At 50.7% G+C, this 12,289-nt stretch overlaps 1 protein-coding gene across 1 annotated transcript in view; it reads right to left on the reverse strand.

Moving 5' to 3' along the window:
• Nucleotides 1-12,289, reverse strand: part of LOC143769415 (alpha-2-macroglobulin-like protein 1) — a 305,150-nt gene that overhangs the window by 206,746 nt on the left and 86,115 nt on the right. The gene's annotated exons all lie outside the window — the stretch shown is intronic.

The following is a 12,289-nucleotide window of genomic DNA, read 5'->3' on the forward strand; positions in this document are numbered from 1 at the left end:
TCTCCAGAGACTCCTTGATATATGAACGCATAGCGGTATGTTCAGGTATCGACAGATTAAACAGTCTTCCCTTAGGAAATTTACTGCCTGGAATCAAATCTATTGCACAGTCACATTCCCTATGAGGAGGCAATGCACTGGACCTGGACTCGCTAAAGACATCCTGATAATCAGACAAGTACTCCGGAACTTCCGAAGGCGTAGAAGAAGCAATAGACACAGGCAGGGAATCCTCATGAATACCACGACAGCCCCAACTAGACACTGACATAGCCTTCCAGTCAAGGACTGGATTATGGGTCTGTAACCATGGCAGCCCCAAAACAACCAAATCATGCATTTTATGTAGAACGAGAAAACGTATCACCTCGCGGTGTTCAGGAGTCATGCACATGGTAACCTGTGTCCAATACTGCGGCTTATTTTCTGCCAATGGCGTAGCATCAATACCCCTAAGAGGGATAGGATTTTCTAATGGTTCAAGAATAAAACCACAGCGCTTAGCAAATGAGAGATCCATAAGACTCAGGGCAGCACCTGAATCTACAAACGCCATGACAGGATAAGATGACAGTGAGCAAATCAAAGTTACAGACAGAATAAACTTAGGATGCAAATTACCAACGGTGACAGGACTAACAACCTTAGATATACGTTTAGAGCATGCTGAGATAACATGTGTAGAATCACCACAGTAGTAGCACAAGCCATTCCGGCGTCTATGAATTTTCCTCTCATTTCTAGTCAGGATTCTATCACATTGCATCAAATCAGGTGTCCGTTCAGACAACACCATGAGGGAATTTGCGGTTTTTCTATCACATTGCATCACATCAGGTGTCTGTTCAGACAACAACATGAGGGAATTTGCGGTTTTGCGCTCCCGCAACCGCCGGTCAATTTGAATAGCCAGGGACATGGTATCATTCAGACCTGTGGGAATGGGAAAACCCACCATAACATTCTTAATGGCCTCAGAAAGGCCATTTCTAAAATTAGCGGCCAGTGCACACTCGTTCCAATGTGTCAGCACGGACCATTTCCGAAATTTTTGGCAATACACCTCAGCCTCGTCCTGGCCCTGAGACATAGCCAGCAAGGCTTTCTCTGCCTGAATCTCAAGATTGGGTTCCTCATAAAGTAAACCGAGCGCCAGAAAAAACGCATCAATATCAGCCAATGCCGGATCTCCTGGCGCCAACGAAAAAGCCCAATCACCCCGTAAGAATGAAATAACAATTTTTACTTGTTGAGCAGAGTCTCCAGACGAACAAGGTTTCAGGGACAAAAATAATTTACAATTATTCCTGAAATTCCTAAACTTAAATCGGTCTCCTGAAAACAGTTCAGGAATCGGAATCTTGGGTTCAGACCTAGGATTTCTGGTAACATAATCTTGTATACCCTGCACACGAGCGGCAAGCTGGTCCACACTTGTAATCAAGGTCTGGACATTCATGTCTGCAGCAAGCTTAAGCCACTCTGAGGTAAAGGGGAAAAGAAAAAAAAAATGAGAGAGGGAAAAAAAAAACTCAAAATTTTCTTTCTTATAATCCCACTTCTGCAATGCATTAAACATTTAATACTGGCCTGGCATACTGTTATGACCCCAGTGGACAGGGTCTCAGAGGAACGTGTAAGTCTGCAAGATACAAAAATCCAGCTCATAGGGCTGTGGTAACTGGGTTGACCAAATAGCTACTCCTAACGCCAACACTAGAAGTAGCCGGGGATCATGCCTACGGTGATCGCTAGATGACTCGCGCCAGCCGGAGAATCTAACTACCCCTAGGAGAAGAAAACAAAGACCTCTCTTGCCTCCAGAGAAAGGGACCCCAAAGCAAGATACAAGCCCCCCACAAATAATAACGGTGAGGTAAGAGGAAATGACAAACACAGAAATGAACCAGGTTCAGCAAAGAGAGGCCAGCTTACTAATAGCAGAATATAGCAAGATAACTTATCTGGTCAACAAAAACCCTATAAAAATCCACGCTGGAGATTCAAGAACCCCCGAACCGTCTAACGGTCCGGGGGGAGAACACCAGCCCCCTAGAGCTTCCAGCAAAGGTCAGGATACAGATAGGAACAAGCTGGACAAAAATACCAAACAAAACAAAAGCAAAAAGCAAAGAAGCAGACTTAGCTTGAAAAACAGGAACCAGGATCAGAGGACAAGAGCACAACAGATTAGCTCTGATTTCAACGATGCCAGGCATTGAACTGAAGGTCCAGGGAGCTTATATAGCAACGCCCCTGAACTAACGGCCCAGGTGAGGATATAGGAAAAGACAGACGCTCCAGAGTCAAATCACTAATGACCACTAGAGGGAGCAAAAAGCAAAATCACAACAGTTTTCAGTGTTAAATCAGCAGCTGGTAATAATGGAAGCCGCAGGGAGCGAGGACACAAGCGCTCGCAAGTAGGTAAAAGCGCGCTCATGGCAAGACACGAGCACAGGTGAGCGTCCAACACCGACACTATTCATCTGCCGCACAACTGCTGACATCTCGCGGACCACGGACCGGAGGAGGCCACGTTTGCTCGTAGTGTTCAGCTTTACCTTGGTTTTAACCCTGCCAGATATGGGGCTGTCTTCAATGTCAGTTTCTGTGGTCTTTACCAGGGGGGTGTGGCTCACAGGTAAATACATAGAGCAGCTTAAAGACACGCCCCCATAGAATCCAATAAGCTCCGCCCCCTTAGAAAAGACCATAAATATTAGCGATGAATTAAAATCCCCATATCTCTAGAGCCGCACGATGGATTTAGGAGCAACAAAAAAACTCCAGAAAACTCAGTGAGCTGCAGGAATAAAATAAGAGCAAAAACTGCCCACTCGTGACCTGGAGACAGTCCTGTTAAAGGGGTTCGCCGAGATTTAAGCCCTTCCGCTGGACCCCTTTAATAGGACGCTTTGTAAGCTGTAGGCCATCAATACTAAATCAGTGAGGTTAAATTCTCGACTTATAGGGGCTGCGGAGCTCATAAGGGGCTGTGGAGCTCGTATGGGGCTGCGGAGCTCGTAAGGGGCTGCAGAGCTTGTAATGGGCTGCAGAGCTCGTAATGGGCTGCAGAGCTCGTAATGGGCTGCGGAGCTCATACAGGGGCTGTGGACCTCGTAAGGGGCTGTGGAGCTCGTAAGGGGCTGTGGAGCTCGTAAGGGGCTGCGGAGCTCGTAAGGTGCTGCGGAGCTTTTATGGGGCTGCGGAAGCTGGTATGGGGCTGTGGAGCTCGTATGGGGCTGCGGAGCTCATATGGGGCTGCGGAGCTCGTAAGGGGCTGCAGAGCTCGTAATGGGCTGCGGAGCTCGTATGGGGCTGCGGAGCTCGTAAGGGGCTGCGGAGCTCGTATGGGGCTGCGGAGCTCGTATGGGGCTGCGGAGCTCGTAATGGGCTGTGGACCTCGTAAGGGGCTGCGGAGCTAGTAAGGGGCTGCGCAGCTCGAATGGGGCTGTGGAGCTTATACAGGGGCTGTGGACCTCGTAAAGGGCTGTGGAGCTCGCATGGGGCTGCGGAGCTCGTAAGGTGCTGCGGAGCTTGTATGCGGAGCTCGTACAGGGGCTGTGGAGCTCGTACAGGGGCTGCGGAGCTCGTATGGGGCTGCGGAGCTCGTAGAGGGCTGTGGAGCTGGTATGGGGCTGCGGAGCTCGTAATGGGCTGCGGAGCTCGTAATGGGCTGTGGACCTCGTAATGGGCTGCGGAGCTCGTAAGGGGCTGCGGAGCTCGTAATGGGCTGCAGAGCTAGTAAGGTGCTGCAGAGCTCGTATGGGGCTGTGGAGCTCATACAGGGGCTGTGGACCTCGTAAGGTGCTGCGGAGCTTTTATGGAGCTGTGGAGCTCGTATGGGGCTGTGGAGCTCGTACAGGGGCTGTGGAGCTCGTAATGGGCTGCGGAGCTCATATGGGGCTGTGGAGCTCGTACAGGTGCTGCGGAGCTCGTAATGGGCTGCGGAGCTTGTATGGGGCTGTGGAGCTTGTAATGGGATGCGGAGCTCATATGGGGCTGTGGAGCTCGTACAGAGGCTGTGGAGCTCGTAATGGGCTGCGGAGCTCATATGGGGCTGCGGAGCTCGTACGGGGCTGCGGAGCTCATAATGGGCCGTGGAGCTCATAATGGGCTGCGGAGTTCGTATGGGGCTGTGGAGCTCGTAATGGACTGTGGAACTCGTAATGGGCTGCGGAGCTCGTAATGCGCTGCGGAGCTCATATGGGGCTGTGGAGCTCGTACGGGGCTGTGGAGCTCGTACAGGGGCTGTGGAGCTCGTATGGGGCTGTGGAGCTCGTACAGGGGCTGTGGAGCTCGTACAGGGGCTGTGGAGCTTGTACAGGGGCTGTGGAGCTCGTACAGGGGCTGTGGAGCTCGTACAGGGGCTGTGGAGCTCGCATGGGGCTGTGGAGCTCGCATGGGGCTGCGGAGCTCTTTATGGGCTGCGGAGCTCATATGGGGCTGCGGAGCTCGTACAGTGGCTGTGGACCTCGTAAGGGGCTGTGGAGCTCGCATGGGGCTGTGGAGCTCGTACAGGGGCTGCGGAGCTCGTAATGGGCTGCAGAGCTCATATGGGGCTGCGGAGCTCGTACAGTGGCTGTGGACCTCGTAAGGGGCTGCGGAGCTCGCATGGGGCTGTGGAGCTCGTACAGGGGCTGCGGAGCTCGTAATGGGCTGCGGAGCTCATATGGGGCTGCGGAGCTCGTACAGTGGCTGTGGACCTCGTAATGGGCTGCAGAGCTCGTACAGGGGCTGTGGAGCTCGTAATGGGCTGTGGAGCTCGTACAGGGGCTGTGGAGCTCGTAATGGGCTGCAGAGCTCGTACAGGGGCTGTGGAGCTCGTAATGGGCTGTGGAGCTCGTACAGGGGCTGTGGAGCTCGTAATGGGCTGCAGAGCTCGTATGGGGCTGTGGAGTTTGTACAGGGGCTGTGGAGCTCGTACAGGGGCTGTGGAGCTCGTACAGGGGCTGTGGAGCTCGTATGGGGCTGTGGAGCTCGTACAGGGCCTGTGGAGCTCATACAGGGGCTGTGGAGCTCGTACAGGGGCTGTGGAGCTCGTACAGGGGCTGGGGAGCTCGTACAGGGGCTGCGGAGCTCGTACAGGGGCTGCGGAGCTCGTACAGGGGCTGTGGAGCTCGTATGGGGCTGTGGAGCTCGTATGGGGCTGTGGAGCTCGTATGGGGCTGTGGAGCTCGTACAGGTGCTGCGGAGCTCGTACAGGGGCTGAGGAGCTCGTACAGGGGCTGTGGAGCTCGTACAGGGGCTGAGGAGCTCGTACAGGGGCTGTGGAGCTCGTACAGGGGCTGTGGAGCTCGTATGGGGCTGTGGAGCTCGTACAGGGGCTGCGGAGCTCGTACAGGGGCTGAGGGGCTCGTACAGGGGCTGTGGAGCTCGTACAGGGGCTGTGGAGCTCGTACAGGGGCTGTGGAGCTCGTACAGGGGCTGTGGAGCTCGTATGGGGCTGTGGAGCTCGTATGGGGCTGTGGAGCTCGTACAGGTGCTGCGGAGCTCGTACAGGGGCTGAGGAGCTCGTACAGGGGCTGTGGAGCTCGTACAGGGGCTGAGGAGCTCGTACAGGGGCTGTGGAGCTCGTACAGGGGCTGTGGAGCTCGTATGGGGCTGTGGAGCTCGTACAGGGGCTGCGGAGCTCGTACAGGGGCTGCGGAGCTCGTACAGGGGCTGTGGAGCTCGCATAGGGGCTGTGGAGCTCGTACAGGGGCTGTGGAGCTCGTATGGGGCTGTGGAGCTCGTATGGGGCTGTGGAGCTCGTACATGTGCTGCGGAGCTCGTACAGGGGCTGTGGAGCTCGTAAGGGGCTGCGGAGCTTGTAAGTGCTGCAGCCTCCTCTATGTCCACACTGCTCTGTAGTTGTGCAGGACACTCGCAGCGCTGCCCATTGGAGTGAATGGGATCAGGCTGTAGCACCCAGCACAGCGGGCACTTAGTGTACGGGGTACAGAAATACAGAAAGGCACAGACATTGAGGCTGCACTACATGCCTCAGCACCGCTGCCCCCAGCTATTATCGGGGGTCCCCCAGAATCCCAGATAAGTCCTGTGCTGTTCAGTTTATTCTGATAGACTTTCAGCCATACATGGACATTTATGTAATGGTAATATACCTAGTTCTATCGTTTATTGTATTTGTTATACTTTGCTGCCATCTACTGGCCATTGCTTTATCACACTGTAATATTCCTTAAGGAACTTTCCCACAATGCCTTTCTGTCTTTAGTAGTGTTGAGCATTCCGATACTGCAAGTATCGGGTATCGGCCGATACTTGCTGTATCGGAATTTCCGATACCGAGATCCGATACTTTTGTGGTATCGGGTATCGGGTATCGCAACAACATTAATGTAATAATGTATAAAAAAGAGAATTAAAATAAAAAATATCGCTATACTCACCTGTCCGACGCAGCCGGGACCTCAGCGAGGGAACCGGCAGCGTTGTTTGTTTAAATTTCGCGCTTTTACTTGGTTACGTGAAGTCCCGGCTTGTGATTGGTCAGGGCGGCCATGTTGCCGGGACGCGGACCAATCACAGCAAGCCGTGACGAAATTACGTCACGGCTTGCTGTGATTGGTCCGCGTCCCGGCAACATGGCCGCCATTAACCAATCACAAGCCGTGACGTCACGGGAGGCTGGACATGCGCGTATTTTGAAAAGCGCGCGTGTCCAGCCTCCAGTGACGTCCCGGCAACATGGCCGCCATTAACCAATCACAAGCCGGGACGTCACGGGAGGCTGGACATGCGCGTATTTTGAAAAGCGCGCGTGTCCAGCCTCCCGTGACGTCACGGCTTGTGATTGGTTAATGGCGGCCATGTTGCCGGGACGCGGACCAATCACAGCAAGCCGTGACGTAATTTCGTCACGGCTTGCTGTGATTGGTCCGCGTCCCGGCAACATGGCCGCCCTGACCAATCACAAGCCGGGACCTCACGTAACCAAGTAAAAGCGCGAATTTTAAACAAACAACGCTGCCGGTTCCCTCGCTGAGGTCCCGGCTGCGTCGGACAGGTGAGTATAGCGATATTTTTTATTTTAATTCTTTCTTTTACACATTAATATGGTTCCCAGGGCCTGAAGGAGAGTTTCCTCTCCTTCAGACCCTGGGAACCATCAGGAATACCGTCCGATACCTGAGTCCCATTGACTTGTATTGGTATCGGGTATCGGTATCGGATTGGATCCGATACTTTGCCGGTATCGGCCGATACTTTCCGATACCGATACTTTCAAGTATCGGACGGTATCGCTCAACACTAGTCTTTAGTTCCTCCTATCTTCTTCCTTCTTTTCCTGTTTTGTACTCTGTGCCATCTTAGATCTCACATGTGCTGCAGAGCTGGAGAAAGGATTCTCTTGTTACCTCTAACCTGGAGCTTCTACTATCTCTATCTGGTGATCCTGTAATACCTCTAACCTACAGTCCTCATCTCACCAAGGTACTGTAAATAAAACCTGTTGAATGTATCACTGCATCATCTTTCCGGATCACCACGCACAGCTGATAAGGACTAGGAGCACAGTTAGTGAGTAACGCTGTCCGCCATTGTTTATATAGCGATTTGTGATCACATCCCTCAGACACATCTCATCCACGTATATCGGTGGCAGAATAGTAACAAGAGACCTAAGTCTACAGTGTCTGTGTGCATATGCATTGTCTGCTAGCAAGTCTTAACCGTCCGCCATCTTAGCTAAAACATGTCCACAAAGGGCAACGTGGACCCATCTGCAAGCGAAGCACATCAGGCTCCCGACACCATAGATGCTGCAGGAGCAGAGTCCACACTTACTGCAGAGCAGGACGTACGACCCAGACGTGTAACCAAGCCGACACAAAAGGTCAGAGAGAACTTTGAGACTACTAGAGACGAGCTCCATGATAACCTAGAACATTTATGGGGCAGAGTGGATCACTATTTAGCAGCTCTTCCACGCTATCACAGTGACGCCGCAGGTTTAACCGCCACATTGAAGAGTTTATCTGCCGCCTATGATCGCTACCAGAGACTGTCTGTAAAGTACATCACATTCCTGAGTAACTGTGACATGGAAGATGCCCCAGCAGAACTAACTGAAAGGGAAACTCTTCTCCAAGAAAAGACCTCATTAGTCCGAGATGCTCAGGATAAAGCAGAACTCCGCATCGCTCACCTCCAAGAGGTTAGGTCACATCGCACAACATCGACCAAAATCACAGCTCGGTCTTCCAGATCATCTCACTCCAGGAAGTCAACATTGTCCAACAAGCTACTGAAGATCCGTGCGGCTGCAGAAGAAGCTAGAGTAAAAAGCTCCTTTGCTAAGAGGGAGGCTGAAGTGGAAGTAGAAGCTCAAAGGAAATTAAAAATACTCCAAGCAGAAAGGGAAGAAGCAACAGCCCTTGCTAAACTGAAGGTCCTTGAACAAGCACTGGGACAAGATGATAATTCGGACTGTCTTATTCCAGAAGAAATGGAGGATGCAGCTGATCGCACCACTGACTACGTGCTAAGACATTCAACATCTGCACCAGCGCCACCTCCAGTTTCAAACACGGATGTGCCCGCAAGTCAAGAAATGTCGCCACCTACCGCCGACAAGGTAACTTCCAGCGCTAACCCACAATTTAGGCAACAGCCAACAGAACCTTTAGAGACTAAACCGCAGTTTAACCCTTATGCCGCATCATTTAGACTGGAACAAACCTATGGCAGCTCAGAAGCAATAGAAAGTTCCTTATTTAAAAGACTGCAAACCTTCCCAAAGATAACTAACAAGGACAATAGAAAACTTCAAGATTTGAGCGACTTGCTAAAGGAAATAGAATTGGCAAAATTAGACCCACGTCTTTCAGGACTGAGCTACCTAGATACTGCTCATGGCGTTAATCCAATAGTGTCCAAGTTGCCACACGGCATGCAGGATAAATGGGCAGACCACGGCTCACGGTATAAAAGGCAGTATGATGTGTCCTTTCCCCCCTTTTCATATTTTTCCAGGTTCATCAGTGACCAAGCTCGGAAGAAGAATGATCCCAGCTTCGACTTCACTGAGCCTACTTCACCAGCATCATCATCATCTACAAGGTATGATAACATTGCCAAACGTAGAGATTCAAGGAACACAGTATCTGTGAGAAAGACTGACGTTCCACTTACTTCACCTGCCTTCACTAAGACAAATAATGTTGCTCCTAAAGTCATGGACAATAACCGTATGTGCCCTATCCACAAAAGGCCTCACCCACTTAAAGAATGCCGTGGATTCCGAGCAAGAACTCTGCAGGAGCGTAAAGACACCCTCAAGGAGCTAGGGATATGTTATAAGTGTTGTACCTCCTCAGACCACCTCGCTAAGGACTGTAAGGCCGTCATTAAGTGCACTGAATGCAGCAGTGATAAACACGTCACAGCCATGCATCCCACGCCAGCTCCACACAACTCACAACCTTCTGCAGCATCTAACCCTGCTCAAAAGCATGGCGGGGAGCCACAGGTCCCTGACCCAACTGCAACTGCTGTTTCCTCCTCATGTACTGAGGTATGTGGAGAAGGGATCATTCCTAAATGCTGTGCCAAGGTATATCTGGTTAAGGTCTATCCAGAAGGACAACCCGACAAGGCCTCTAAAATGTATGCCATAATAGATGAGCAAAGTAACCGATCTCTAGCAAGGCCCAAATTCTTTGAGATCTTCAACATAAAGGGACAAACAACTCCATACACCCTCAACACCTGCTCTGGTCGTATTGAGACTTCTGGCAGGAGAGCCTCTGGGTACATAGTCTCTTCAATCAAGGGAAACGTGCATATACCCTTGCCAACCATAATTGAATGTGACCAGATACCTGATAACAGGGAGGAGATCCCCACTCCGGAAGCCGCACTTCATCATCGCCACTTGAGGCACCTGACTAATGAAATTCCTCCTCTGGACATGAATGCTGATATTCTAATCCTACTCGGAAGGGACATTCTGAAGGTCCACAAGGTACGCCAACAATGCAACGGCCCAGATGATGCTCCATACGCCCAAAGACTCGATCTAGGCTGGGTAATCGTGGGCGATGTATGTCTGGATAGGAGTCATAAGGCATCTGAAGTCAACGCCTGTAAAACGTATGTGCTCCAAAATGGTCGCGCAACTCACTTTAAGCCATGCCTTCATCACTACGAAGTGAAAGAAAGGTTCTCTGATTGCATCCAGGAGCCTGACATCATCCCCACTCCCTACGGTGATGACTTAGGGAGAACAGTGTTTCACACAACAAAAGATGATAACAAAGTCGCCTTATCCATAGAAGACAAGGAGTTTCTTAAAATCATGGACAGTGGATTCTTCAAAAATGAATCTGACCGCTGGGTTGCTCCCTTACCCTTCAAGGCTTCAAGGACCAGGCTTCCTAACAGAGAACAGGCCTTATCTAGATTCATCTCACTGCAGAGAACATTAAAGAACAAGCCTGAAATGAAGGAACATTTCATAGCTTTTATGGACAAGATATTTCGCAATGATCACGCAGAGCCAGCTCCACCATTGCAAGCTGATGAAGAATGCTGGTATCTACCTTCCTTTGGAGTGTATCATCCAAGAAAGCCGAAACAAATCAGAGTGGTGTTCGATTCAAGCGCCAAACATGACGGTGTATCTCTGAATGACGTTCTCCTCACTAGTCCGAACCTGACTAATAACCTGGTGGGAGTGCTCATGAGATTCAGAAAGGAACCTGTCGCCATTACCGCTGACATCGAACAAATGTTCCATTGTTTCATCATGCAACAAGATCACAGAAATTATCTCCGTTTTCTATGGCACCGAGACAACGACACCAACAAGGAAATGATCGAATACCGCATGAAGGTGCACTTTTTCGGAAACAGTCCTTCTCCTGCAGTCGCTACGTACGGCTTACGTAGGACCGCCTCCGATGGTGCCGCAGAGTTCGGGAAGGATGCCAAACAGTTCGTTGAAAAGGACTTCTACGTGGACGACGGCCTTAAATCCCTGCCTACAGCGGAGGAAGCCATAGATCTGCTCAAACGGACACAAGGTATGCTTTCTAAAGCTCATTTAAGATTGCATAAAATTGCCTCCAATAGTGCTGTTGTCATGAAGGCCTTTCACCCTAATGATCATGCCGCAGAATTTAGGGACTTGAACCTAGGCTCAGACAATCCACCAGTACAGAGCAGCCTAGGCCTGAGGTGGAATTTGCTAAAGGACTCCTTCAGCTTTCAGGTTAATGGTGCAGAAAAACCATTTACTAAGCGTGGGGTTCTGTCAGTGGTGAACAGTCTATATGATCCACTTGGGTTTGTCGCACCCCTGACTATACAAGGCAAGCTCCTGCTGAGACAACTCTCAGAGTGCATTAAGGACTGGGATATACCACTCCCTGCGGACAAACAACTAAGGTGGAAGTCGTGGAGAGAATCTCTTTGCGCCTTGGATAAGATCCACATACCACGTTGTTACACTCCGGCATCCCTAACTACGAGTCAAAGGAAAGAGATTCATGTATTCGCTGATGCCTCCACTGAAGCTATTGCCGCTGTCGCTTACTTGAAGGTTGTAGACTCTAACAATGAAGCCCATGTTGGATTTCTGTTTGGAAAGGCTAAACTGGCTCCTAAACCCGAGCACACCATACCCAGACTCGAGCTCTGTGGGGCTGTACTAGCCATAGAGATTGCAGACTTCATACAGAGTGAACTACCTATTCACGTGGATGACACAAAATTCTACACAGACAGTAAGGTAGTTCTGGGCTACATATACAACCAGACGAAACGCTTCTACGTCTATGTCAGTAACCGAGTGGAAAGAATCAGGAAATCCTCCAAACCCCAGCAATGGCAGCACGTCCCATCCCATCTTAACCCTGCGGACCTTGCTACTAGACCAGTGTCTATTGGTGCCTTCGCAAGCTCTTCTTGGTTGACAGGACCAGAGTTCCTTCACGAACAGTGCGAAGAGACTGCCGTTGAAGACAGCTTCAGCCTTCAGGATCCAGATGTCGACCCAGAGATCCGTCCTGATGTCAGCACCTTCATCACCAAATTCAAGGAGAAGGTTGACTTGGACTGTCGGCGTTTTGATCGCTTCTCAAGATGGACGAGACTGGTTCGTGCCATTGCAAGGTTAGTACACATTGTACAATGCTATCGCAATAAGGACAGTAACACTGATTGTCACGGTTGGCATATCTGCCATAAGCCTCTCTCTGCAGAAGACATTGCTCTGAGTGAACTCATTGTGATACGCAATGTGCAGCAGAATGTTTTTTCACAAGGAACTTCAACC

This window comes from Ranitomeya variabilis, chromosome 4, assembly GCF_051348905.1.
Source record: "Ranitomeya variabilis isolate aRanVar5 chromosome 4, aRanVar5.hap1, whole genome shotgun sequence".
Lineage (NCBI taxonomy): Eukaryota > Metazoa > Chordata > Amphibia > Anura > Dendrobatidae > Ranitomeya > Ranitomeya variabilis.